Source organism: Canis lupus, chromosome 2 (genome assembly GCF_003254725.2).
Source record: "Canis lupus dingo isolate Sandy chromosome 2, ASM325472v2, whole genome shotgun sequence".
Classification (NCBI taxonomy): domain Eukaryota; kingdom Metazoa; phylum Chordata; class Mammalia; order Carnivora; family Canidae; genus Canis; species Canis lupus.
In genome coordinates this window covers 35,165,630-35,190,630 of record NC_064244.1, presented here as the reverse complement: position 1 = coordinate 35,190,630, position 25,001 = coordinate 35,165,630, and the positions used below count along the sequence as shown (strand labels likewise).

The 25,001-nt window shown below is 39.3% G+C and overlaps 1 protein-coding gene across 2 annotated transcripts in view; it reads left to right on the top strand.

Moving 5' to 3' along the window:
• DIAPH1 (diaphanous related formin 1) overlaps positions 1–25,001 on the top strand; it is a 97,683-nt gene that overhangs the window by 8,300 nt on the left and 64,382 nt on the right. The gene's annotated exons all lie outside the window — the stretch shown is intronic.

Genomic DNA, 25,001 nt, shown 5'->3' with positions numbered 1-25,001 from the left:
TCCTCTTTTTGTGGCCCTAAACTTGACTTTAAGGATTGTGAATGGTGAATAACTTCAGGGTCTTTTCTGAGTCTGGGGCCTACTGATGTTTGTTCTTTAGACCTGGCAGTTATTTCCTTGTGGTTAATAATTAAGACATTGTCTCAGAGATCCAGGTACCCGGAACTAGGATTTTCTGTATGACTGGTGGCAAAGAGTAGAGAAGGGAGTTTCTCTTGTTTGTCTGAATCCACATGGATCTATCCTAGATCCAAAAGGCTAAAGATGAAGTCATGTGGTTGTCCTATCAGGTTCAGTCCTTGCTTTTTAATAGATTGTCATCTCAGTCACATAAATAGGAGAATGGGTAGGAAAAGTTCAATGGCTGTGCACACAGAATTTAAGAGCTGTAGAATTTTCAGAGACGTGAAGGAATTAAGTGGAAAGAGTACTGGACTGTGGTTCAGAAGAAATAGGTTTCAGAATCTTTGAATGCCAAATATTATTTCATTCAAACTGTTTATTTTACACATTAAGACATGCGGGCTTAAAAAAAAAAAAGACATGCGGGCTTAGGGAAGTGATCTGTCCACATTTATGGCTACACCTAGGACTAGACCCCTTATCTTCCACTGAAGTATTCTTCCCAAATATTGCTGTTTAGTCAGACTGTGCTACTAATTAACCATTTGAACTCTGGGCAACTCATTCCACTTTTCTTGGTCTTTTTTTTAGTAATATTAGTGACTCAACAGGAATGATTTTTTTTTTTTTTTTTTAACATGAATGATTTCAAAGGTTTGTCCTTATGTCCCCAATTCTTTAAATGACCCAGGATATAATTGTGGACAGTTTTAGTTAACTTCATAGATGTGTCAGGCCTTGGAGGGAAATACAAGGATTGGTATTTGGTAGAAGAGAAGGTATTTCACGGTGTGGAGAGCAGTGTGAACAGAGACTCAGAGATAAGAATGTGTAGCTGTGGTAAAGAAAATGGCTCACTTATAGCAGTCAAGAGGGTTTATATGGGAGAGCAATCATTTAAAAAAGGTGAAGCCAGGGGATCCCTGGGTGGCTCAGCGGTTTAACGCCTGCCTGTGGCCCAGGGTGTGATCCTTGGGTCCCGGGATTGAGTCCTGCATCGGGCTCCCTGCGGGGAGCCTGCATCTCCCTCGCCTCTGCCTCTCTCTCTCTCTGAGTCTCTCATGAATAAACAAAATCTCTAAGAAAAAAAAATAATTATAAAAATAAAAAAGGTGAAGCCAGTTCATAGGGATTATCTTATTCCTGTTAAGGGCTTTTAGGTTCTCTTTCTGTAGAAACATGGAAACAAAAAAAAAAAAAAAAAGAAACATGGAAACAGCAGGACTGAAAATTAGTGTTTTGTAGCACATCGTGATGCACATTGGTGCAATTTTTTGTCATGTGAATGTGTGATTTGGACAATAAATCAGCCTGTCCAAGAACAGAATAGATAAGTGTTAACATTCCAGTGGAATATTTTTTGCTACCTAGATGGAGTTTAGATAGTTAAGTTTGTTTGATTTACAATCCTTATCAGTTTTAACACACCCATTTTTCAGACCTTGAGTGATAAATCTAGATTTTAAAAATTATAATTCTCAGCTGGATCTCAAAGCTGTATAGCCAAATTGTGGGTTCAGGTGGGAAATCCCATTGTGGGAACAATCAGAACTTATTTTTGGGCCCTATTATTTTTTCTTAAAGGTTTCCTAGGGTTTGATTGCCTGCTTATTTGAGATGTTCTTTAGTCCTGTGAATGAAAAACAGAAAACAAAAAAACCTCCCCAAAAACCTGTGTGTGTGTGTGTGTGTGTGTGTGTGTGTGTGTGTATCGTAGAGAAAAAGGGAGATAACTTTTTTGGGGGGATCTCATTTCACATCTTGCTTATGAGGTGCCTGAGCGCATTGGTGGTGTTTTGCTTACAATTGGTGATATCTTTTTATGTATTTTAGTTTTAATGTTAGTCTTGGGAATCTTGAGATGATTTTGAAGGTTCTCCATTTCTGTGGTCTCATGTAGGAGATTGGCAGTTTCAAAAACATTAGTCCTCTCTCACCAAGGCGGAGAGAACCACTAATGTTAACTATATCCGATCAAAAGAACTCTGTTGAGAAAAGTTTATTATTCTTTAGAGATAGTATCTTCTAGTTTTGTGTTTAATGAAGGAACATATCTATAAGATTAAAAATCTCTGCATTATTTTACATAGTTGAGGGTTACCAACTTACATCATTATGAATGAAAATAGTATTTGACTCATTGCTGTAGGAATTGTTAACATACGTTTAAAGTGAACACTTGGTAAATCCCCATTTTATTTTAATCTATTTGTGTCATAGTCTTTCAAGGCTCTAGAAAGGCTTACATAGACTGTTAAAGGAGATAAGGATGAGTCTTCAACTATCAGGATATGTCTAGGTCTCCATAGAAAGTACTAGTGACCTTTTTTTCCCCCTTCTTAAACTCTTATATTCCTACCCATAGTTATTCTTCAGTTTTTTCATTTGGTCATAGAAGCAAAGTAGATTGAGACTGTTCTTTTTTTTTTTGATTGAGACTGTTCTAAAATTTTTTCATCATATTTGGATGCATGGGACCTACAGAGATATTTTTAGTTTTGTTAGTTTTTGTGAACGATGTGTATCAGACTCCCCAAGCATAAATTCTAGTGACTCCTTGATTCTTGTATTTTAGAAAGATGGGAGTTGGCCCTAGTTGGCAGCTCTTTGCATCCGCTAGGGCTCGTTCGTTACTTACTTCTAGGCCCATGGGTGACGTCTGTTTCCTGTGATTGAAACCACAAGAAGAAGTGGTGAGAAGCCACTGGAGGATATGTACTATCAGGCAAACAACAGGCATTGGGCTACCCTCAAAAAGAGCAGTAGTAACTAAGCCCAGTCTTTTTTTTTTTTTTTTTTTTAAGATTTTATTTATTTATTTAGGAGAGACACAGGCAGAGACATAGGCAGAGGGAGCAGGGAGCCTGATGCAGGACGTCATCCCAGGGTCTGGGATCACACCCCGAGCCAAAGGCAGACACTCAACTCAACCGCTGAGCCACCCAGGTGTCCCCCCTTCTTCTTCTTCTTCTTCTTTTTTTTTTTTTTTTAAGATTTTATTTGTTTATTTGAGAGAGAGAGAGAGGGAGAAGCAGACTCCCTGCTGAGCGGAGAGCCTGATATGGGGCTTGATCCTAGGACCCTGAGATCATGACCTGAGCTGAAGGCAGACACTCAACCCACTGAGTCACCCACTAAGCGCAGTCTTTAAGGGCCTCTTAAGAGACCCTGGAAATGATCTGATCCAACTTCCTCATTTTTTTTTTTAAAGATTTTATTTACTTATTCATGAGAGACAGAGGCAGAGACACAGGCAGAGGGATAAGCAGGCTCCACACAGGGAGCCCAATGTGGGACTCAGTGGATCCCGATCCTGGGTCTCCAGGATCAGGCCTTGGGCTGAAGGTGGCGCTAAACCTCTGAGCCACCTGGGCTGCCCAGCCTCCTCATTTTAATATGAGGAAGCCACTGAGGCTTGGAGGTACTAATTTGCTCAAGGTCATGTAATTAGGTGAGCTAGCTTTTAGACTATTCATTATTCTTTCATTGCTTTGTCACCCTTAATTTTTCTAACTGTGCCCTGCCAGAGTATTGACTTAAGCAGAGTACTACTGGAGAAGAGTAAATACTGGTGGGCATCTTGCATATGGGTATTGGATGATGTTGCTTTGCTTTAAAGTGTTGTGCTATGATTTTTATGCTTTTCTTTTTGAAAAAACATTTTTTCAAAATAACAGTATCTAAACCCAAAATTTCTAGTTTTCATTTTTAGTTCTCTTAGTATTTGAATATTCTAAATTATTTTGTGTGCAGATATTTTACAGAGTTGCAGCTATCATTTACACAAGTTTTCTACTTTTTTTTTTTTTTTTTTTTAGTTTTCTACTTTTAAAACAATGTATCTTAAACATTTTCTAGCTTTTCTAATCTTTGCAAAGTGCTTTTATTTGAAAATGGAAATATATTTTTTAGTATAAAAGTGAAACACCTATTTATAAGAAACATAGATGTGTATAAAAATAAAGCAATCCCCTACCTTGCTTTCCAGAAACTACATTTATTTTTAAATATATCTATTATATATGAGAGACACACAGAGGCAGAGACACAGGCAGAAGGAGAAGCAGGCTCCATGCAGGGAGCCCAATGTGGGACTCCATCCTGGGTCTCCAGGATGACACCCGGGCTGAAGGTGGCACCAAACCGCTGAGCCACGCAGGCTGCCCCTCAAATAAATAATATCTTAAAAAAATAAAATGAAACAAGGTGGCCTCATGCTTGATCCCTGTATGTATAAGTAATATCAGCTGCAGGAACTTCCTGTCAGTCAGGCCTTGGGTGTGTCATACATGTGCTCACCCTTGAGGAAGAGTAGATGTCCTGCTACTTACATCACAACATGGGAGGAGAAAACAGTTGCTATGGAGATTGGGAAACAGCATTCCTGAGTCACTGACTCTTTCCAAATGAATGGACAACACCCCCTTTTTAAAGGAGCAATTACAGCCCAGGCAGTAAAGAGAGAGGCCCAGTAAGAAAGTGAGGAAGAAGTATCAGTATTTGGAACTGGAGAAATGTGTTGAAATTTTGGAAAAATAGGTTAACATTATTTATTGTTTTCTACACAGTTCTCACTCCCCTCCCTCCCCCCGCCCCATATTTGAAAGTAGGGTATTCCTATGAAATCTTTCATAAACCAAAATGACTAAAGCAAAGAAGCACTTACCATTAATTTGTATGGAAAAATTTTTGAGCATTCCTAAAAATAACCTCTCTCAGGCTTTCTTGGTAACTTAGGCCACATTTTGCTAATGGATGCACAAAATAAATGGAGATAAAACACGGATGCTTACAGACATACTTATTTATTCATTCATTCATTCATCCATTCATTCATGATAGACATAGAGAGAGAGAGGCAGAGACACAGGCAGAGGGAGAAGCAGGCTCCATGCCGGGAGCCCAACGCGGGACTCGATCCCGGGACTCTAGGATCGCGACCTGGGCCAAAGGCAGGCACTAAACCGCTGAGCCACCCAGGGATCCCTACAGACACACTTCAAAGCTGTGGTGGTCTGATGCTGAGATGCTGAGTGTAGTCTTGCTCGGGATGTGCGCTGTGTCTCTCATAATCGCTTGCTGCAAAACAAGCACTGGATGCTATTTTCGCTTTTCACCTGTTTTCCTAAAAGTGAAGATCTTTCATGGATTTCTTTGTTAGCAAAAACAGGTACTAATATAGGTCTTCCAAAAAAGTGAAGTGGCATAATGTGAACTGTTGAAAAGTGGGGAATACTTCTGTGTGTGTTCAGAAGTTTTATCAGAACCCTAGGATGTTTGAAAGGGAGGAAGTTTTGCTTACTGATCTCTCACCAATGACAGAATATACATCTACTTCCTTCCTGACAGCAAAAGAGATGGGTCATGTCTGCCACACCTTGTGACACTTGATAGGAAACTAGGATTTCCAGAATCTGAGCACTTTGTCTGTTGGCAGTCTGTTGTCCCAACCCATGAGTGATTCAAAGTGCAAGGGGCTGGCAGTTAGTTTGGATGGACTTGTAGGGGGAATACAATGTTCCCAGCCTGGTTTCCACCTGCTCTGCTGAGCTGGAATAGTGAAACCTGAGTGGACTTCCCTTCTTTTCTCTAGGCTATCAGCTATCTAGGATGCACGCTCTTGCCAGTCTCAGACTTTAAAATGAACTAAGTGGTAGACAAAATGTTACCTTCTCCTTTTCCCCAAGAAGCTTGCCTTATTGAACTAATAGAGGATTATTAGAATGCATTTTGGACCTGTCAGAGAATTGACTCTTAATATTAAGAAGTTTTTCCTTCATTTTAATCGCAGTTGGGAAATGTGGTTTATTTGAAATGAGACTCACCAACTGATTTAGACAGTTGTGTGGATATTAAGTTTGTTGCTTTGCATTTGTAAGTAAATTGGCTCAAATTTATAACTAAATTATTGAAACAGGGAATGATTAGTTACCTAATACCTTTGTAGGACATTTCTTACTTGAGCTTAAGAAGCCCCACTACTTGGAATCTCTCAGGACTCCCTGGGTGGTATCAGTAAAAAGATACTGGTTCTGGAAGGCAGGATTAGATTGAATGGACTCTCTTAATTAGGTTTAAAAGAGCTTGGACTTTCCTGTACTGTGTTCGATTTGTTTCTTGTATAAATTCTGACAGGTTAACTGTCCAGTTCTAAATTGAGCTGTGGGGCTGCTGAGGCAGCAAGAAACCAAATGGATGAGCTGCTAAGGTCTTACTCCTTTAGCACCTTTCCCATACTCCTCATGGGGAGCATGAATGAGCCATCTCTGTTTTGGGGGACTGCTAGATAATCTTTAGGTTTCTTTCCTTTAAACCCATTTAACTTAATGGTACTAAGTGAGCTTTATAGTTGATGTTTTTTTTTATTTCTGGTCATTTTTGTGCTTTTCTTTTTCTCAGTGATACCCTTTTTTAAAAATTTTCTTTTTGGGATCCCTGGGTGGCGCAGCGGTTTAGCGCCTGCCTTTGGCCCAGGGCGCGATCCTGGAGACCCGGGATCGAATCCCACATCGGGCTCCCGGTGCATGGAGCCTGCTTCTCCCTCTGCCTATGTCTCTGCCTCTCTCTCTCTCTCTCACTGTGTGCCTATCATAAATAAAAAAAATAAATAAATAAAATTTTCTTTTTGGAGGTGGGCGCTCCAGTTTTTGGCACCTGTAAGTAGTGATGTCAGAATCTAGTCTGTTTCTTTGTAAATAGTAGATGAGATCCTGACTTAATGCAGTGTCATCCTTGGGCCATTCCTTGAAAATGGAAGGGAAATTTCTTCTCTACATTTGAAGATATACCCGTTATTATCTTCTTTCCAGTTGTAATTGGCTTGCGAATGAGGAGTGGGAACTGAAGAAGGGAGGCTGAAAAGTGTCATAGGTTCCATCATTGTATTATTATCTAACTTTTACAAAGCAATTTGCAAGGCAAAGTGCTTTCCGTCCATTTTATTATTTACTCTTCATACCAGCCCTATGAAATGACACAGTCCTAAAGACTGAAACTGTGATTGATAAAAAGAAAGTTCACCCTGCCCTTATTGTCTCTTAGTGGAAATGTGACAAATTTTTTGGCCAAATTGGAATGATATTCGTTGGTAATTGAATTCAAGTGCACATGATAACCTTCTGTTGCCTAAGGAACTATCCTTTTTTTTGTTTTGTTTTTATTTTTAAATTTTTTTATTTTTTATTTTTTATTTTTCTAAGGAACTATCCTAAGTAACTTAATGTCATCACTGTGATAGATAGAATAAAGAGATGAATCAAAGCCAGACCATGCTCTCTGTTCTTTATGGTTCTGAATGACACGTATCCTACCTGATCTTTTCTGGGTAGGTAGTTGAGGATTTGAAAGAAGATTGTTGTTGGCTATAGTGACACTTTACATCTTACCTGTAGGTAGCCTGTGTCTTAGGGCTTATAGCTTTTCAAAGGAGGTGGAAGACTCTAGGTGACATGTGTCCCATAGTTGGATATTTTGCTCAAGGACGGCTCACAATGTGTCATGTGTCATGCGTCATGCATCATGTGAGAACATGCATCATGTTCTCATTTATAGGGAAAGACATCACCCTTCAAGGTGTGGTCTCGTGGTTGACTGACTTGTCCATAACAATCACACTGTCACAGACTTTGACTTGAAGTATTTCCTCGGTTTGCCCAACTTGAGTAAAGGAATTAATGAATGAATATACTGTGCTTAGGATGATGTTCTTAAACATCAGTGATGCTGATTTTTAAAATATTTAAAATATTTTTATTTTATTTTTAAAATATTTATTAGGGCAGCCCGGGTGGCTCAGCGGTTTAGTGTCACCTTCAGCCCAGGGCGTGATCCTGGAGACCAGGATTGAGTCCCACGTCAGGCTCCCTGCATGGAGCCTGCTTCTGTCTCTGCCTCTCTCTCTCTCTCTCTTTCTCATGAATAAATAAATAAAATCTTTTAAAAAATATTTATTAAATACTGTACTCATCAAAAGAACAAGACATTGCTGCAACTTACAGTCTGGTCCACAGAAGCAGTTTCAATAAACAGTCTGTAAAATATATTGAGAGCCTGGCATTGATAAATTCTTTAGTTCTTTTTGCAAAATGACTGACTATGGCTTAGTGTATAGTTGATAGATGAGGAATAGCTTTTTGCTCCTGTTGTTTGGAGCACAGTGTCAACTAGTCCATTCTTGAAGTGTGTATTTTATTTTTTATTTTTTAAAAATTTTATTTATTAATGAGAAACACATAGAGGCAGAGACATAGGCAGAGGGAAAAGCAGGCTCCCTGTGGGTAGGCTGATGCAGTACTCAATCCCAGGACCCCAGCCAGGATCATGACCTGAGTGGAAGGCAGATGCTCAACCACTGAGCCTCCTCACCAGGCATCCCTTGAAGTGTGTATTTTAAAACAAGTCTTTCTGTAGTATCAACAGCACACTTTACCGAATGATCTCTTTTAGCACTGTGCTTTATGACCTCATAGCTGCCAAGAGGTGTGTATGTCTGCTTTTGCTTTGTTTTTAATAAATAAGGGAACTGAAGCATGAATAATTAAAGTGATTTGCTCAAAATCATACTTGTAGTTTTTTGGGATAAAAAATAAAAAACCAGGACTCACAGTCTTTTTCCTTTAACCAAAGTTCTAGATAAATTGTAGATTTCATCAGTTTGTTTAATGTATTAGTTTCCTACTGCTACATAAGAAACTCAACAGTTTAAAACAAAATGTACTTATTAGCTCACAGTTCGTAAGTCAGAAGTCCAGAATGAATATGGTTGCATTCTCATAGTATTGGAGGGCTGAAATCAAAGTATGACAGCTGGGCCAAAGATCTGGACTCACCCAGGGGAAATCTGCATCTAAGCTCATTCTGGGTGTTGACCGAGTTCAGTTCCTTGCAGTTGTAGAACTGAAGTCCCTGTTTCTTGGCTGGCTCTCAGCAACTAGATGCTGCCTGCAGTCCTTGCATTTTACCCCCTCCTGCTCAAGCCAGAAATGACATGTTGAATCCTTGTGTCCCTAACATGTTCCCTCAGACTTAAAGGGCATGTGTGATTGGCTCAGGCCTGTGCTGATTATTTCCCTTTCTTAAAAGTCATTTGTGCCAAATAATATAACTTAATCACAGGAGTGATATCCTTTCATAAAGTCCTGGTAATTATACAGGGTGCATATGTCAGGCTAAGACTCTCAGAAGACATCTTAGAATTTTATCTACCACTCTGAACATGTCCCTTACACTAGACAGCCCTTGAACAAGAGTGAATGTCAGAAGAGGGAGAGGTATGAATTGACTATCCTGAGGCAGTCAGTGAATTGCTTTGTGATTAAAGGTATTATAAGAAAACCTGTAGTTCCCGGGGATCCTTGGCCTCTTAGAATCTTCACACAGTGGGGTCCAAAGTGCATTCATCTGTGGTGTTCTGGTGGTAGTCATTTAGCCAAGAGCTTAGATATGTCTGTTATTAGCCTAACCAAAATTTTTGTAAAAGATGGTGGAGGAAGAGTAGTGGTGGAATGGGCAAAAGAAATAGGCAAAGGAGATTATAAATTTGCAGTTATAAAATAAGTCATGGGGATAAAAAGTACAATATGGGGAATATAGTCAGTAATACTCTAGTATTTTGGTAAGCGTTTCATAACATGTAGTTGTTGAGTCACTGTACTATACACCTGAAACTAATACTGTATATTAGCTATACTTCAATTACAAATTTTAAAAGATTAGATAAGTTAGCCTGAACAGGGTATTTTAGAAAGTACTGAGATCTAGGCTTGCAATTGTAGGTTTATATTACCTGTGTATAAGCCACATAGTTCATAGAATTATCATCCATGATTAACTGTTCTTGTGAAGCACAGTGGTAGGAATTGGAAACACTTTTTGCTATGTAATGTACTCTCTTCAAAGTAAAGTTCAATCATATTCTCTTTTTAGATCCTTGCTCACCTCTCTGCTACTAAGGATACTACCTAATTACTTTTTGTTTGGCTACATGAACACCTTGTGCCAAGAGACCATCCTTAATTGTTTGAGAATTCTGTCCCCTTTTTACGATGAGTGGGGAAAATTAAAGATTCAGGGAATTGGGTATAGTCTCTGGAATGATTTTCCTATATTCTTGAGTTTAAAAAATTGCCAGTTCTGTTGCTAGGCAAACAAACAGAAGGAACCTCTGTCTAGAAGAGAAGACTGCCATGTTTAGTCCCTTCACTCACTTTTAAAAGATCTATTTATTTAATGTTTTTAGAAAGAAAGCACATGTGGGCATGGACGGGAGGGGCAGAATGAGAGGGAGAGAAAATCCAAGTAGACTACTCACTGAACATGGAGCCCAACGTGGGGCTCATTACCAACCAAATTACCAAGAAGAATCCAAGAGTTGGACACTCAACTGACTGTGCCATCCAGGCGCTCCAGTATCTACTCACTTTTAAAAAGCTGAAGTGTTAAAAGATATAACCATCACCACAACAAATCCAGTATGGAAGAGAAATCTTACAGTTCATTTGCATTTATTATGATAACAATTGATCAGGGTATGTTTCATACTCAATAAGTCATCTGATTAGTTTGGCCTCACAGGGCATATCTTGGGGTCTTTTGACTTTTTTGTTTTGGGTTTCTTAAGCCAAACTATAAAGTGTCTAGGAAGTTTCTTATTTCCTGTAGATGTTAACCAAAAGATTTATCTTACCACATATTACATTAGGATGTGGTGAGTGAATCAGAGTTTTGAGTTATTCTCTGGAAGCGGGGAGTGAGGGGACAGCTTTTAATTTTTATGTTGATTGATGGTCTTTTTTTTTTTTAAAGATTTTTATTTATTTATTCATAGAGACACAGAGAGAGAGGCAGAGAAACAGGCAGAGGGAGAAGCAGGCTCCATGCAGAGAGCCTGATGTGGGACTCGATCCAGGGTCTCCAGGATCATGCCCTGGGCTGCAGGTGGCGCCAAAGTGCTGTGCCACCGGGGCTACCTGATTGATGGTCTTAATGGAGAACAGTATCCAGCCAAATATGTTTATTTTATCTTTGAAATATATTTATGTTTGGTAATGTTATCTTTTTTAAGACTTATTATTTATTTTAGAGAGGAAGCGGGATAGGGGAAGAGAGAGAGGGAGAAACTCAAGCAGACTACTCACTGAGTACAGAGCCAGACTCAGGGTTCGGTCTCTCAAACCCAAGGTCAGAACTGAGCCAAAACCAAGAGTTGGATGCTTAAATGACTGCACCATCCAGGCACCCCATTTGATGCTGTTACCTTTGATGCAGTGCATCTTTGAGCAATTTGTGTTGATTTAAATAAGATTTGATAACATGGAGCATCTTTTGGAGAAGATGAAGGTCATTTTAATAAATGCAATTTGGTTGATCTCTTTTCTGACACCAGCTAATGGCCTTTAGAAACTTATTTACTCATCTAATTCTATTGAATAAATTCCTATTAAAAAAAAGATTTTATTTATTTATTCATTAGAGAGACAGAAGGCTGAGACATAGGAAGAGGGAGGAGAAGCAGGCTCCATGCAGAGAGCCTGATGTGGGACTCAGTCCCTGGACTCTGGGATCACACCTTGAGCCAAAGGCAGTCACTCAACTCTGAGCCCCCCAGGCATCCCCTATTAAATAAATTCCTGTAGAATAAAAATTTTTTTACTCCTTTTTTTTTTTTTTTTTTAAGATTTTATTTATTCATGAGAGAGAGAGAGGCAGAGACACAGGCAGAGGGAGAAGCAGGCTCCATGCATGGAGCCTGATGTGGGACTCAATCCTGGGTCTCCAGGATCATGCCCTGGACTGAAGGCAGCACTAAAGTGCTGAGCCACTGGGGCTGCCCTTTTTTACTCCTTTTAAGTTTATTTTTTAAGTAATCTCTACACCCAACTTGGGGCTCGAATTCACAACCCCGAGATCAAGAGTTACATCCTCTCACTGAACCAGCTCGGTGCCCCTCTTTTACTCTTTATTTTATTTTTTTTAATTTATTTTTTATTGGTGTTCAATTTACTAACATACAGAATAACCCCCAGTGCCCGTCACCCATTCACTCCCACCCCCCGCCCTCCTCCCCTTCCACCACCCCTAGTTCGTTTCCCAGAGTTAGCAGTCTTTACGTTCTGTCTCCCTTTCTGATATTTCCCACACATTTCTTCCCCCTTCCCTTATATTCCCTTTCACTATTATTTATATTCCCCAAATGAATGAGAACATATAATGTTTGTCCTTCTCCGACTGGCTTACTTCACTCAGCATAATACCCTCCAGTTCCATCCACGTTGAAGCAAAGGGTGGGTATTTGTCATTTCTAATAGCTGAGTAATATTCCATTGTATACATAAACCACATCTTCTTTATCCATTCATCTTTCGTTGGACACCGAGGCTCCTTCCACAGTTTGGCTATCGTGGCCATTGCTGCTATAAACATCGGGGTGCAGGTGTCCCGGCGTTTCATTGCATTTGTATCTTTGGGGTAAATCCCCAACAGTGCAATTGCTGGGTCGTAGGGCAGGTCTATTTTTAACTGTTTGAGGAACCTCCACACAGTTTTCCAGAGTGGGTGCACCAGTTCACATTCCCACCAACAGTGTATGAGGGTTCCCTTTTCTCCACATCCTCTCCAACATTTGTTGTTTCCTGCCTTGTTAATTTTCCCCATTCTCACTGGTGTGAGGTGGTATCTCATTGTGGTTTTGATTTGTATTTCCCTGATGGCAAGTGATGCAGAGCATTTTCTCATGTGCATGTTGGCCATGTCTATGTCTTCCTCTGTGAGATTTCTGTTCATGTCTTTTGCCCATTTCATGATTGGATTGTTTGTTTCTTTGGTGTTGAGTTTAATAAGTTCTTTATAGATCTCGGAAACTAGCCCTTTATCTGATATGTCATTTGCAAATATCTTCTCCCATTCTGTAGGTTGTCTTTTAGTTTTGTTGACTGTATCCTTTGCTGTGCAAAAGCTTCTTATCTTGATGAAGTCCCAATAGTTCATTTTTGCTTTTGTTTCTTTTGCCTTCGTGGATGTATCTTGCAAGAAGTTACTATGGCCGAGTTCAAAAAGGGTGTTGCCTGTGTTCTTCTCTAGGATTTTGATGGACTCTTGTCTCACATTTAGATCTTTCATCCATTTTGAGTTTATCTTTGTGTATGGTGAAAGAGAGTGGTCTAGTTTCATTCTTCTGCATGTGGATGTCCAATTTTCCCAGCACCATTTATTGAAGAGACTGTCTTTCTTCCAATGGATAGTCTTTCCTCCTTTATCGAATATTAGTTGCCCATAAAGTTCAGGGTCCACTTCTGGATTCTCTATTCTGTTCCACTGATCTATGTGTCTGTTTTTGTGCCAGTACCACACTGTCTTGATGACCACAGCTTTGTAGTACAACCTGAAATCTGGCATTGTGATGCCCCCAGATATGGTTTTCTTTTTTAAAATTCCCCTGGCTATTCGGGGTCTTTTCTGATTCCACACAAATCTTAAAATAATTTGTTCTAACTCTCTGAAGAAAGTCCATGATATTTTGATAGGGATTGCATTAAACGTGTATATTGCCCTGGGTAACATTGACATTTTCACAATATTAATTCTGCCAATCCATGAGCATGGAATATTTTTCCATCTCTTTGTGTCTTCCTCAATTTCTTTCAGAAGTGTTCTATAGTTTTGAGGGTATAGATCCTTTACATCTTTGGTTAGGTTTATTCCTAGGTATCTTATGCTTTTGGGTGCAATTGTAAACGGGATTGACTCCTTAATTTCTTTTTCTTCAGTCTCATTGTTAGTGTATAGAAATGCCACTGACTTCTGGGCATTGATTTTGTATCCTGCCATGCTACCGAATTGCTGTATGAGTTCTAGCAATCTTGGGGTGGAGACTTTTGGGTTTTCTATGTAGAGTATCATGTCATCGGCGAAGAGGGAGAGTTTGACTTCTTCTTTGCCAATTTGAATGCCTTTAATGTCTTTTTGTTGTCTGATTGCTGAGGCTAGGACTTCCAGTACTATGTTGAACAGCAGTGGTGAGAGTGGACATCCCTGTCTTGTTCCTGATCTTAGGGGAAAGGCTCCCAGTGCTTCCCCATTGAGAATGATATTTGCTGTGGGCTTTTCATAGATGGCTTTTAAGATGTCGAGGAATGTTCCCTCTATCCCTACACTCTGAAGAGTTTTGATCAGGAATGGATGCTGTATTTTGTCAAATGCTTTCTCTGCATCCAATGAGAGGATCATATGGTTCTTGGTTTTTCTCTTGCTGATATGATGAATCACATTGATTGTTTTACGGGTGTTGAACCAGCCTTGTGTCCCAGGGATAAATCCTACTTGGTCATGGTGAATAATTTTTTTAATGTATTGTTGGATCCTATTGGCCAGTATCTTGTTGAGAATGTTTGCATCCATGTTCATCAGGGATATTGGTCTGTAATTCTCCTTTTTGGTGGGGTCTTTGTCTGGTTTTAGAATTAAGGTGATGCTGGCCTCATAGAACGAATTTGGAAGTACTCCATCTCTTTCTATCTTTCCAAACAGCTTTAGGAGAATAGGTATGGTTTCTTCTTTAAATGTTTGATAGAATTCCCCTGGGAAGCCATCTGGCCCTGGACTCTTGTGTCTTGGGAGGTTTTTGATGACTGCTTCAATTTCCTCCCTGGTTATTGGCCTGTTCAGGTTTTCTATTTCTTCCTGTTCCAGTTTTGGTAGTTTGTGGCTTTCCAGGAATGCGTCCATTTCTTCTAGATTGCCTAATTTATTGGCGTATAGCTGTTCATAATATGTTTTTAAAATCGTTTGTATTTCCTTGGTGTTGGTAGTGATCTCTCCTTTCTCATTCATGATTTTATTAATTTGAGTCTTCTCTCTCTTCTTTTTAATAAGGCTGGCTAATGGTTTATCTATCTTGTTAATTCTTTCAAAGAACCAACTCCTGGTTTTGTTGATCTGTTCCACAGTTCTTCTGGTCTCGATTTCGTTGAGTTCTGCTCGAATCTTTATTAACTCCCTTCTTCTCTTGGGTGTAGGATCTATTTGCTGTTTTTTCTCTAGCTCCTTTATGTGTAAGGTTAGCTTTTGTATTTGAGTTCTTTCCAGTTTTTGAATGGATGCTTGTATTGCGATGTATTTCCCCCTTAGGACTGCTTTTGCTGCATCCCAAAGATTTTGAACGGTTGTATCTTCATTCTCATTAATTTCCATGAATCTTTTTAATTCTTCCTTAATTTCCTGGTTGACCCTTTTATCTTTTAGCAGGATGGTCCTTAACCTCCACATGTTTGAGGTCCTTCCAAACTTCTTGTTGTGATTTAGTTCTAATTTCAAGGCATTGTGGTCTGAGATTATGCAGGGGACAATCCCAATCTTTTGGTATTGGTTCAGACCCGATTTGTGACCCAATATGTGGTCTATTCTGGAGAAAGTTCATGTGCGCTTGAGAAGAATGTGTATTCAGTTGAGTTTGGATGTAAAGTTCTGTAGATATCTGTGAAATCCATCTGGTCCAGTGTATCATTTAAAGCTCTCGTTTCTTTGGAGATGTTGTGCTTAGAAGACCTATCGAGTATAGAAAGAGCTAGATTGAAGTCACCAAGTATAAGTGTATTATTATCTAAGTATTTCTTCACTTTGGTTAATAATTGATATATTTGGCAGCTCCCACATTCGGGGCATATATATTGAGGATTGTTAAGTCCTCTTGTTGAATAGATCCTTTAAGTATGATATAGTGTCCCTCTTCATCTCTCACTACAGTCTTTGGGGTAAATTTTAGTTTATCTGATATAAGGATGGCTACCCCTGCTTTCTTTTGATGACCATTCGAATGGTAAATGGTTCTCCAACCTTTTATTTTCAGGCTGTATCTTTTACTCTTTAAAAAGAAAATATTTTATGCTGTAAACAAAATTTAACTGAGTAAATTTGAAGATCATATTGGCTTTATTCAACCATTCTTGAATTGGGCAGCATCCTATCTGGCAAATCAGGAGGTCTGAGGAGCTGTACAAAATGGAAGAAGGTGGTGGAAAAGCAAGTGTTTAACAAATAATAGATTGTTTCAGGCAAGGTCACCTTAGTTTGGGGTATGATGCATATTATCTCACTAGTGCTGATCACATAATTCTAAATTAATTGGTTAAAGGTTACATTCTTGGATGAGGTTGAAATCGCAGTTAGGTTAGATATTAAGCCTTAGCTTGCTGATATGGGATTTAGCACAAGTGACTCCATTTTGGGTCCCCCCCCCTTTTTTTCCTTAAAGCTTCTTGTCAATAATTGTTTGCATATATAAATGAAATGCTATTTTAAAAATTAAGTAATAAGTAAAAATCTACTCTAATGTGTAAATGACAGTATTGCCACTCTTAGATGGAAGCTCCCAGAAGAAGATACAGAGACTGACTTTAGATTCTCTGAGTGTTTACAAGGGCTTTTTCTGAGGGTATCTGGGCCAAACCTGGGAAGCACAGAGCTCATCATACTTGTGCACCTGGCAAAGTTGCAGTGATGATCAAATATTAGACATCCAACAAGAATATGGTCAGAGGAGTACACTGCTTTGTATTTTCTTTTTCTAAGCTTATTGTGACCAATCTTAGTTCTTCTGGATAAGTCAGAGTAGAAAAACTGTAGGGTGGAATGAGTGTCCTTGCAGTCTGGGCAGTAGAGTAAGAAAGGAAGGGAAGAAATTATTAACATATGGTACCAATAAGCCAAAAAACTGGGTCAGGTTCACCAGGTATTGTCAGTTTAAAAGCCCAGAACAAAAGTGAATGATGGTGATGACAGTCTTGGAGGCTTAGGCTCAGGTCTCATAGTCCTATTTTATTTTATTTTATTTTATTTTATTTTATTTTATTTTATTTTATTTTATTTTATTTTATTTTTTTTAATTTTATTATTTTATTTTATTTTATTTTTTAATAATAAATTTATTTTTTATTGGTGTTCAATTTGCCAACATACAGAATAACACCCAGTGCTCATCCCGTCAAGTGCCCCCCTCAGTGCCCGTCACCCATTCACCCCCACCCCCCGCCCTCCTCCCTTTCCATCACCCCTAGTTCGTTTCCCAGAGTTAGGAGTCTTCATGTTCTGTCTCCCTTTCTGGTATTTCCTACCCATTTCTTCTCCCTTCTCTTCTATTCCCTTTCACTATTATTTATATTCCCCAAATGAATGAGACCATATAATGTTTGTCCTTCTCCAATTGACTTATTTCACTCAGCATGATACCCTCCAGTTCCATCTACATCGAAGCAAATGGTGGGTATTTGTCATTTCTAATGGCTGAGTAATATTCCATTGTATACATAAACCACATCGGCCACAGTAACTTCTTGCAAGATACATCCACGAAGGCAAAAGAAACAAAAGCAAAAATGAACTATTGGGACTTCATCAAGATAAGAAGCTTTTGCACAGCAAAGGATACAGTCAACAAAACTAAAAGACAACCTACAGAATGAGAGAAGACATTTGCAAATGACGTATCAGATAAAGGGCTATTTTCCAAAATCTATAAAGAACTTATTAAACTCAACACCAAAGAAACAATCCAATCATGAAATGGGCAAAAGACATGAACAGAAATCTCACAAAGGAAGACATAGACATGGCCAACACTCACATGAGAAAATGCTCTGCATCACTTGCCATCAGGGAAATACAAATCAAAACCACAATGAGATCCCACCTCACACCAGTGAGAATGGGGAAAATTAACAAGGCAGGAAACCACAAATGTTGGAGAGGATGCAGAGAAAAGGGAACCCTCTTGCACTGTTGGTGGGAATGTGAACTGGTGCAGCCACTCTGGAAAACTGTGTGGAGGTTCCTTAAAGAGTCATAGTCCTCTTTAAATTGTGCTGTCTGGCAGAGAACAGTTGTCTGGAATCTTTGCCCTAGAAATTTCCTTTACCTCTTTTATGGTTTAAGTCTCCTGTTGCCCTTCTTTCAAGTCCTTTACATCCTTGGTTTGGTCCCTCATTTTGGTGGAGCATATCCTACAATAGCTTTCTGAGATGCCTGGTGATAAATTTTTTGAAAGCTTATTTCTGAAAATGTCTATTCTGAACCCAATATTTGATTGATTTGTTGAATATAGAATTCTAGATTTGAAATTACTTTTCTTGGGATCCCTGGGTGGCGCAGCGGTTTGGCGCCTGCCTTTGGCCCAGGGCGCGATCCTGGAGACCCGGGATCGAATCCCACATCGGGCTCCCGGTGCATGGAGCCTGCTTCTCCCTCTGCCTATGTCTCTGCCTCTCTCTCTCTCTCTCTCTCTCTCTGTGACTATCATAAATAAATAAAAAATTTAAAAAAAAATTGAAATTACTTTTCTTCGTATTTTTAAAGGCCTTATTCCATTATCATCTAGCTTTTGGTATATTGTTAAAAAACCCAAATCTGTTCTTATTACTTTGTATATGACCATTTTTTTCTCCCTTCTCTCGGATCTTGTAGAATATTCTTTGTATTCATTGTATTGAAATTTTGCCGTAATATGCCTTTGTGGTCTATGTTTATCCTTTGTGCTGGAGATTTATCCTTTGGTACTGGGAAATATTCTTGAATTTTTTTCATTGGTAACTTGCTCCCCTGTTATCTCCTATTGTGTATTGAGCCTTCCAAACTGATCTTATCTTTGCTTATCTTTTCTCTCTTATTTTTCCATCTCTGGGGTTTTTCTCTGCTTTTTGGGAGATTTCCTCAATTTTAATCTAGTCCTTCTATTGAGCTTTCTCTTGAGTTTCTGTTCTCATATTTTCTACTTCTGTGGGTTCTTTTTCTTCTGAATGTTTCTTTTTAAAGTGGCATTATGTTCTCTTTTCTGGAATTAGTGATTTTGAACATCTTTTTGCATAGTCTGATAAGTTGTCTTTGTGTTTTTTCTATGTCGTATATTAGTGGCTTTTCTCAAATGTCTGATAACCTGGCTTGTCTGCTAATGTTTAAGAATGAGGGACTGACAGAGGTGCCTGCATGGCTCAGTTGGTTAAGCGTTTGGCTCTTGATCTCAGGGTCACAAGTTCAAGCCCTGTGTTGGATGCCACGCTGGGCATGGAGCCTACTTTAAAAAAAAGAAAAATGAGGGACTAACAAACTGATTGGAAACTCTTGATGCACAGGTTAAGATTGTTAACTGTGCAGTTTACTATAGAACAGACCTGTACAATAGAGATATGAGTCCCATATGCAATCTATGATTTTTCTGGCAGCCACAGAAAAAGGCAAAAAGAAACATGTGAAATTAATTTAAATAATATTAATTAGGTAATCAGCATATAAAAAGATTTTAGTATGTAATAAATATAAAAGTATTAATGTTTTTTTTTTAAAAGATTTTATTTATTTATTCATGAGAGACCCAGAGAGAGGCAGAGACATAGGCAGAGGAAGAAGCAGGCTCCATGCAGGGAGCCTGATGTGGGACTCGATCCCAGGACGCCGTGATTATGCCCTGAGCTGAAGGCAGATGCTCAATCACTGAGCCACCCAGGTGTCCCAAAGTATTAATGTCTTATATTTTGCTTTTTTAAATGTTTTATTTATTTGACACAGAGAGAGAGAGAACAAGCAGGAGGAGTGGCAGAGTGAGGGAGAAGCAGGCTGGAACAGGGAGCTGGATGCGGGACTTGGTCCCAGGACGATCCGAGGACACTGGGATCATGACCTTAGCCGAAGGCAGTCATTTAACTGACTGAGCTACTTAGGTGCCCTTATATTCTGTTTTTCATATTAAGTTGTTGGACTCCTGTGTATATTTTACATTTACAGCACATTTCAATTTATATACTAAGTTTTCATAATAAATAGTTGAGATACATTTAAAAATTTTATTATTTATTTATTTATTTATTTATTTATTTATTTATTTATTTATTTTAAAGAGAGTGTGAGTGCATAGGGGTGTGGGGATTGGGTGGGGAGTTGAGGAGGGGCAGTGGAGGAGAGAGAAGGACAAGCCAACTGGACCCTGAGCACAGAGCCCTGTATGGTGCTTGATCTTATAACCCTGAGATCATGCCCTGAGCCAGAACCAAGAGTTGGATGCTTACCTGACTGGGCCACTCAGGTGCCCCAAGTTGAAGTATATTTAGACTTCATAAAATTTACAGGTGAAAAGAGATTCACATACCCAGGATATTCCAAACATACTTAATTTTAACAATAATATATTAGTTTTTCAATTTAAATTTATTTAAAATTAAATACAATTTAAAATTCTTCCCTCAGGCATACTAGCAACATTAAAAGTGCTCAATTAATACGTGTGGCTGGTAGCTTCCATATTGTACTGCAGAATTCCCAAGGTGATCTACTTGGACTGTGTCAGGAGTTTTAGGTCATTTTTCATTTCCCCTGAGAAGTCTTCTAATTTTCTGCCTCAGGGCTAATGGCCACTCAGGCTGCTGGAGTTCTCAGAAACTATATGGGAAAGGTGCTAGGTGTCTCAGTATCTATTATGCCTAGATTTAGGTATAAGATTCCTACCCACAATTGTGCCTGGCATCTCCCAATTCAGAGACCCTGTAAGAATAAACTTGCAGACTTCTGTTGGAGTAAGGGAGGGTACTGTCTCACTTGTATGGGCCAGGAGGACAGCTGGGGGAATTGGGATTGGAAGGATCTACAGACCAAAATGCTTCTTAAACAGCTTCCAACCAATCTGCTTATTTTTAGGCTCCCCCTCCTTCCAGTCTCCAGGTACCTCATGTTGTTAATTCTTCAGCCTTTTGAGGATGGTTAAATATAATTACAATTGCTTATTGTCTTTTCCTACTTCTGGTTTAGGACTCAGCTTTCTTAGGTCTTTTATTTTTATTTTTTAAAGATTTTATTTATTCAGAGAGAGAGAGAGAGGCGCAGAGACACAGGCGGAGGGAGAACAGGCTCCATGTAGGGAGCCCGACGTGGGACTCGATCTAGGGTCTCCAGGATCACGCCCTGGGCTGCAGGCGGCACTAAACTGCTGTGCCACGGGGGCTGCCCTCTTAGGTCTTTAGGTTTATCTCTAGTTTATTTTTTCCCTAGCTTCAAAATTTGGTTGCAATTGTGCTTTTCTTGCTCTTCCCAACCTTGTAGGCTCTTTCCTTCCATCATTGTTTTCTTTCCAAGAAATCTTTTTCTGTAGATTTAGAAGGGTTTCAAGAGGGGAAAAAATTAGGTGCTTTGTTCAGTCTAGTGTCCTTTATCTAGTAGTTCCTATTAATCTGTGTTTGTGAGCAGATTTTGATATTTTAAAAAGATCTTATTTAGTATCTATGTTTCTTTTAATATCTTTATTTGTAGTTAAAAATTTTAGTAAGACTCTGTAGGACGGACAGGAAGATGAAGTATTTCATGCCAACAGGTTAAGAGAGTAAGGGTTTGGTTTGGGGAATTGACTGCAGGCAAGGAGAATGGTGAGAATAAAACCATTAAGAGGGGATCCCTGGGTGGCTCAGCGGTTTGGTGCCTGCCTTTGGCCCAGGGCGTGATCCTGGAGTCCTGGGATCGAGTCCCACGTCGGGCTCCTGGCATGGAGCCTGCTTCTCCCTCCTCCTGTGTCTCTGCCTCTCTCTCTCTATCATAAATAAATAAATAAATCTTTAAAAAAAAAAAAAAAAACATTGAGACAGGTGGGGCAATTAGAGAACTTAAAGACAAAAACTTGGACATCGAGGTGTAGTGTAAAGCACAAATACAGCTCTAGTAGCTTTATCTTCCTGGACCCCACTAGTTTTAGTCATTTATACTTTTTATGATCTGGGAATTTCTTGTTCTGTATCTCAGAGAAACCACAGCACAACTAATGATATAATTAAAACACTGAGTAAACCTTACTGTTTGCAAGCACAGTGTAGAGGATCTGTAAAGAAAACATAATAGTGAGTAGACAATACACCCTCAATACACTGTAGTAACAGGTTACATTTCAGTAATTGAATTGAGTTTGCTGTTGGGGTGTTCTGTTGGGTTCTGAAACAGAATTTTGACTAAAGGAGGATTTGCTTTGCTGGTAGTTGCTTCCCTCTGTTGGACATTTTGGGGAAGTGCAACTTTGATCCTGCATGCATCATTTTTGCTGTCCTTAAACAGAGTGCTAATTGGGATACTTTTTTTTTTTTTTTAACAGTTTTTAAAAAAGAATTTATTTATTTATTCCTGAAAGACACAGAAGGAGATACATAGACAGAGGGAGAAACAGGCTCCTAACAGGAGCCCGATGTGGGACTTGTGGGACTCGATCCCTGGACCGGGATCTGCCCTGAGCCAAAGGCAGACACTCAACCACAGAGCCACCCAGGCGTCCCTGGGGTACTTTTTTTAAAAGTAATTAAATCTGTTTCTAATAATGCACCAAGAGAAACAAGGGAATGTGGTATCTTCTTCTTGTGAAAAGTATATTCACTTTTGTTTCTAAAGGCAAGAGTTAGTCAGTATTAAATGGAAACAAGGCAGAAGAATTTGGGGAATGCAAAGATTTTAGGCTTTGGCTTCTGGAGCCTAGAGTTCATACCCAGCCTTTTCCTGATCATGTGACCTCAGTGATTTATTCTACCTGTCTAGGCTTCAGTTTTCTTCATTGAAACAATGAATAGGTTTGAGAGCTTCTTCAGGACTTGGTATTTTAGGAAAGCAGCCCCAGACTGTGGTATCTGTCCATAGGAAATATAATGACTAAGTCTCAGGCTCTGCCCGGAAAGAACTTAGTCTGGAAGAGGATAGAAGAGTCACAGTCAAGAACAACTGTAATCCACAACTAGGGCTATGAGACAGGCAAGTACCTATTATTGTGGAAACATAAGGAGAAGAAGCACTTCTCCAATTAGAGTTGGTATCATCATGCAGGGCCTGTTGGAGTTAGCCTTGAAAGCACAGTCTCGCTTGAGGGAAGGAGCAGCCTAGGGAAAGTCTGGGGTGGCATGAACTGTTTTTGGACCTGCAACTGATTCAGGATGCCCAGAAGATAAAGTTTGAGGTAGAGGGTTTGTGAGGGATGAATCAAGGGAAAGAAGCCAGGAATGTCCTAGACCACACTAGAGAATTTGGATTTTAACCTGAGGGCAATAGGGAGCCATTAAAAGATTTTAAATGAGAAAATAACCGTGGACAGTATGGCATTTTAGAAAGATTACTCTTGGATATGTTATGGAGAATGGATTTAGTGTGGGGTCGACAGGACTGGAGGCATCAAGATCAGTTAGGAAGCTGTTGCAGTTAAGTCAAGCGGAGATAATAATGGCATAAGCTTATGTAGTGGTAGTAGAAATGAAATGGATAGAAATGAAAGTCTGTAGGCAGAAGGAACCTTGGTTCCTTGTTTAACTTAGCCTGCAGCTGTGAGCAATCTATCTGGCACTGATTCATTAGCCTCAACTTCTGTTCCTATGTTACATCCATCCCAGAGTTGTTAGGGTTGTTGCTTGATTCTGAATGAACATTTTGAGTTTGGAGGACAAGCTTCTGGAAGCAGTTGCTTTCAGTGCAAATAAGCTTGACCTTGGCAGTGGTTAAATTGTATGTACTCATCCTTTTTGTAGCCTGTATCCCCTAAGGGGTTGTGACAAAAGGACCCGTTAGTCCCCTTCGGTGTTACTGTCTGCCTCACTATCCTCCCTGCATTCCCCAGTGAGTAGCACACACAACGTAGCTTTAAATTCTGTTGATGCTGAGCAAGGTTCTTACAGCTTTAGGTATCTGATTAGCCCTCAGTCGGTGGAAGCTTGGCCTCTTCCAGACCGTGGAGGGGGAGTTAAGATTTATAGTTCACACCAAATGTAACTGAAATCTGACATGGGGAATGTGAACATAATGGTAGAGAGTTTTCTTGTCCATAAAAAGGTTAGTTAAAGTAGCTTTGTGGCAGGGTCAGAGCTAGTTTTTCATTAGTTGAGGAAGTTAGTCAAGAGGTATTTACTATATATAATCTTGTAAAACATTAGCAGAAGGAAATATGACTTAAAATTAAGTATTAGGACAGAGGATTCCTACTTACCATCCCTGCTCATTTTCTTTTTAAGTACAGCATGTATACAGAAGAGAACATAGAACTATGAAACCAAACACCCATGTAGCCATCATCCATGTCAAGAAATAGAACATGTGAGTCCTTTAGAAGCCCCTCTGTCACCTGCAGTCACAACACGGTTTTGACATTTGTGATAATCATTCCGCTTATAATTTTATATCCTAAATAATATAGTTGATATATAAATGAAATAACACATTTATTTTAAAGATTTTATTTATTTATTCATGAGAGACAGAGACAGAGAGAGAGGGGCAGAGACAGGCAGAGGGAGAAGCAGGCTCCATGCAGGGAGCCGGACGTGGGACTCGATCCTGGGTCTCCAGGATCACACCCTGGGCGGAAGTCAGTGCTAAACCACTGAGCCACCTGGGCTGCCCTGAAATAACAATTTAGTTTTAATGCTCTTGGAGTAGCTGTAAGTCCATTTAATTTCTCTGTGTAATTAATTGTTACCCATTGTATGGTACCAGGTTATCTATTCTATTCTTGATGACTCTTTGGATTGTTTTCTGTTTTAGATATTAGAGTATTGCTGCAAACATTCTTGTTATGTATACATCCTGGTACATACATGCAAGTTTCTGCAGGGTAGATTTATAGAAATTAATGTGTTGAGTTGTGTATATATATGTATTTAACTTTATTAGATAACGTCATGCTATTTTCCAAAGTGGCCATTGCACTTTACATTACCACTGATAGCGTATGAGAGTTCCTGCTGATCTACAACCAGAGAGACCTGAAAATGTTTGCCAGTCCTGAGAGTGTGAAGCGATATCTCATTGTGGTTTTAGTTAGCATTTCCTTATTTACTAATGAAGTTGAACATGTTTCATAGGCATATTGGTCATCAGATTTAGAGTCTTTGCAGTTC